Source organism: Mastomys coucha, unplaced genomic scaffold (genome assembly GCF_008632895.1).
Source record: "Mastomys coucha isolate ucsf_1 unplaced genomic scaffold, UCSF_Mcou_1 pScaffold1, whole genome shotgun sequence".
Lineage (NCBI taxonomy): Eukaryota > Metazoa > Chordata > Mammalia > Rodentia > Muridae > Mastomys > Mastomys coucha.
The window spans coordinates 71103095-71107486 of record NW_022196891.1 but is presented as its reverse complement, the minus strand read 5'-3'; the positions used below and the strand labels follow the sequence as shown (position 1 = coordinate 71107486).

Here is a 4392-nt window from a genome sequence, read left to right as displayed (position 1 = left end):
GGCAGCATACATCAGCTAGTATGAGGCCCCCAACACATATCCAGCATGAGACTGACAGACCTGAGTTCAGTCAGAGAAGATACACCAAACCCTCAAGAGACTGAAGGCCTCAGTGAATGATAAGGTCTAGTAGGGTGGGGGCTGGTTGGTGAGGACATCCTTGTGGAGACAGAGGGGCAAGGACTAGGTATGGGTTGGGGAACAGTCAGAGGATGAACCAGGAGGGGAATAAAATCTCGAGTGCAAAAAAAGAAGATTAAATAAAATTTAAAAAAGAGAAAAAATACAGTGTTGGAAGTGGAGGTAGACATGACAGTGGTCATGGTGATGAGAGAGCAGCTGAAACTCCAAAGAGCATCAGGAGCTCACATACAGGTGTCAGAGATAAAGAAAACCAAGGCTCTGAGGAGCTGAGCAATGAGATGATGCCAACTGACCATCAGGTGCATTCCAGACAGCTGCCAATTCTTAAAGGCCAAGAGTTCTAGCACCTCAGCCAATGAGCTGTGACACCAGCCACTCTCAAGGTCCCAGGATCACAAAGGCACTGTCTGTTTGCTACTGTCTTTCACCTGCTGCTTCCAGAAGTTGATTAGGAAAACTTCCAAATACCAGGCTGGCAGTTGGTGGTTAAATCCCAGAATGATATGCCTCCAATCCAAAACCTCGGGACCACAGTCTCTGGATTCTGAAGGGTTTGGCACTGGTAAACCCTGAGTGTATTAGACTATTTCTGGCCTTGAGTACTTTACTACAATGAAAACTCCATCTCAGCTGCCCATGACTCCTTTCTAATTAGAGCAGAAGAACCTTGGTCAGCTAGTTTTAACACGTTGATGGGGTGAACCACGTATGTGAGTTTTGTGTCTTGTGGCCAGTGTACATCTGTTTGCTACAAAAGTCAAAAAGTTAGGATTTCTTATTTAGTGAGATTCATCAGAAAAGAATGTGAGCCTGACTAAGCTGTAATTTTTTTTTTTGTCATAGTGACCACAGTGTTTAAGGGAAGTCAAGAGGTTTCATAAGCCCAGGGAAATTGAAAGCTATGAACAAATTTGGGAGGAGGCCTGGCTGTTTCAGCACTCCTCACCCCAGGGACACAGCACAGTGAGAGACACGTAGTGCTGCTTAAGAAATGAACCAACTCTGAGAGTGTCATAATTGCTAGTATCTTCCTTTACTCCCCACTGTTCAGTTTCTCATTTTCTGACTTATCTGCCTACCTACTCAAAACAAGCAGGCCACTTCTGGTGTCATTGAAGGTCTCAGGATCTCTCCATCGCTGCAGAAATTTCCAGGGAGGTGAGTCCTGTCTGTTTCTTCAATATATGCTCAGATCTATATGTGAAATATAAAGGAACATAGAAAAATCAGTGTTAGAGGGTGGGGGGGCCAGAGCTGGTGCCAGCTGCACTCACAGCATTGAACCTGCTGTAGCTGGTTTCAGATGCTTCACTAGAAAGACAGCAGATGACAGAATAAAGAGGCCACCTCTACTCCTATGACTTTTCATGAGTTAGTATTTAACACTGGTCTTCAGTTATCTTCAGTAGAGAACACATGGGAGCAAGGTGATTGCGGTGAATGAGTAAAACACAAGACGGAAACGTGAGAAATCATAACTAAAATAATGTTAAATGAAAACCACATTTCAACATGAATATAGTCTACCGTTTTGTGAATATACAAAATTGAGATTTGTACAAAACATGAGAGACCTCAATAGCCTGTAGAAGTAGATGTCCCAGTTTTGTGAATACAGTTATTTAAATAGAGTGTCTTGGCATTTTTATGTTTAGGTTTTCTTTTAGTTCCCTTCTATATCAGATGTTAGACAATATTTGTCATACTCTCTTCTTAATTCCATGCTGGAGGTAAATGCTAATGGTACAAAGTTAAACCTGTTCACTGTTAATAATTTTTTCTAAGATTTTTCTAATTTTTTATCGTGCTTTGCCTAACTTTTCAGATATTGAGATACGCATACGTTTCAAACTATAGACACTATTAGTAAATATCATACTTCTTGAAAAGTTTATATTATTGTCTGTTTATTATTATTGTTTGAAAAATAATTTCACTATCCAACCAGCTTTGCCTTGAACTACGTGCATAGCTGAGGCCAGCCTCAAACTTATAGTCCTTCTGCCTCTGCCTCTCGTGGCCAAGAATCCTAGACATGCACTACCATGCCCCTCTTAAATGTTTATGATTAATTCTGTATTTTATTACATAGTACTATTTAATGCCATGGGTGTAATATGGTTATGAAACTAAAATCAGTTATGATTTGGAAATTATGTAATTAAAATGGTTTCACTTTTCTTGGGTTGAAATCTTACATTATTACATAGTGAGCCCCCAAGTTATATGATAATTTCTTGGATGTTCCTTAGCTCTGCTAGTGAGAACTTGATATCTTTAAATTAATCTTTCAGCATCAAATTTTTCTAATATTTTAAAAAGCCATTAAATAGTATTTTGTCAGCAATTCCAAGGTATTGTTTTTTTCTAAACCACTTTTAAAATTGCCTCATTTGTGTTTTTTGTTGTTTTGCTCTGTTTTGTTGTTGTTTTTTCAACAAGGTCTCACTATGCGACATTCATTGGCTCTGACCTGACTATGTAGACCAGGATGGCCTCAAATTTAGAGATTTCTAGCAATACCTGCCTCCTAAATGCTGTATACTTTTACATTTTTATTTTAAATGTTACATTAATTTTCTAGCTTACAGACCTTTATATGGCACATTATAAAAACAATATATACATATAATATGTAGTAGTCTAGTACAAGCATTTTGATGTCTTCAACAATCAATAATTGTCTGTGTTAAGATTTTATATTTTGGGATGAGACATGCTGTGTTTTCATGTCCTTTATTGAACATCTTCATGTTTCTCTTGCCACTTCCTCTCCCCATCTCTATTGACCACTATTCCATTTCATCCTTTTACAAAATTTATTTTTGTAAATAACTGAAACATGAGGTATTTGTCTTCCTGTATCTGTGATATTTTACTGAACATATTTATCTCCAGTTTCATTCACATTCACTCAAACTTCAAATGACAGACATTTATTGTTTCGAAAGGCTAATGAATACTTCATGTATGTTTTGGGGATGTGAGCAGTTATATACAAATCACAGTATGTATGTGAAAATCACAGGACGACTTCAGGCAGTTGTTTGTTTAGGAAAGTTCCAGGGATCTAGTCTCAGGCCATAAGTCTTGCACAGCAGACACTTCACCGTGATCTGATCTTTTAAAGTATAGGTACCATGCATGTGTTTTTATGTATTTTGTTTTTCTTTTTCATTTATTTGCAATAGAGTCTCACAATTGAGAATGTGTGTGTGTTTCTGATCCTTCTCTCTCTACTTCTCCAACACTGGACTTTAATGCATGTACCATGCCCCTTGGCTTCTCATTTTCTTTACTAATTTATCCAATAAAAGATATTTAAACGTACTCTGTATTTCAGCTTTTGTGAATACTAATACAAGAAATATGCAAGTGTAATTGTCATCTGTGTATAGCTGTTTTATCTCCTTTGGTTATATAACCAGTTTTTGGAAGGAATAGAACACATTGGTTGTACATTTTGTATTTAAAGGATTTCTATGTTAGTTTCTATCATGGAAATACTAAATTATATTTCTTCAAACAATGTGTTACATTTCTTATTTCTCTGAATCCTTTTCAGAATTTATTCCTTAACTGTGTATTAATAAACATTAAAAGTGTAATTACCATATATGGAGAAAACAAGATATTCCATGACAAAACAAAATTTATGCAATATCTTCCCACAAATCCAGCCCTACAAAGGATAATAGATGGAAAACATCAACATAAGGAGCAAAACTACACTCTAGAAGAAGCAAGAAAGTAATCTTTCAACAAATCCACACAAATCTAATTCCACCTCTTACAACAAAAACAAGAAGTGACAATTATTTTTCTTAAAATCTTAATATGAAAATTAATATTAGCAACATATCCTAATCGATTGAAATCCAATAATATGAGGAATTAGAAATTTGTTGACTGTCATCCAATGGTCTCTCTAATTTGGTAGTTGGAGAAAGAAGTCCAATATTGTACAATCTATATACATGTTCAGCTTGTTTGTTTGTGACAATGTCTGGTTGTATACAGCATAAAGGTCATGAAATCTTGCTTCTCATATCTCAGCCTCTCTATTAATAGTATTGTTTATTTAATGTTTTTACACTATACTATGGTTTTTAGAACAGCTTATATATTTCAAAATTATTTATATAGCCAAAAGAAATATAGACGATTAACTAGGGAGGTTGCTTATAAGAAAACAACAAAGAGTGAGACTGAATGCTTTGCTTGACATTTGTAACTCTTGTATCAAGT

General features: G+C 36.1%; 1 protein-coding gene across 1 annotated transcript in view; it reads left to right on the top strand.

Annotated features, from left to right (window-relative positions):
• The first annotated feature begins 1066 nt into the window (after nt 1–1066).
• Nucleotides 1067–4392, top strand: part of LOC116096922 — a 60903-nt gene continuing 57577 nt past the window's right edge. Inside the window, 1 exon segment of the mRNA XM_031379251.1 lies at nt 1067–1302. The gene's annotated coding sequence lies outside the window, so the exon portion shown is untranslated.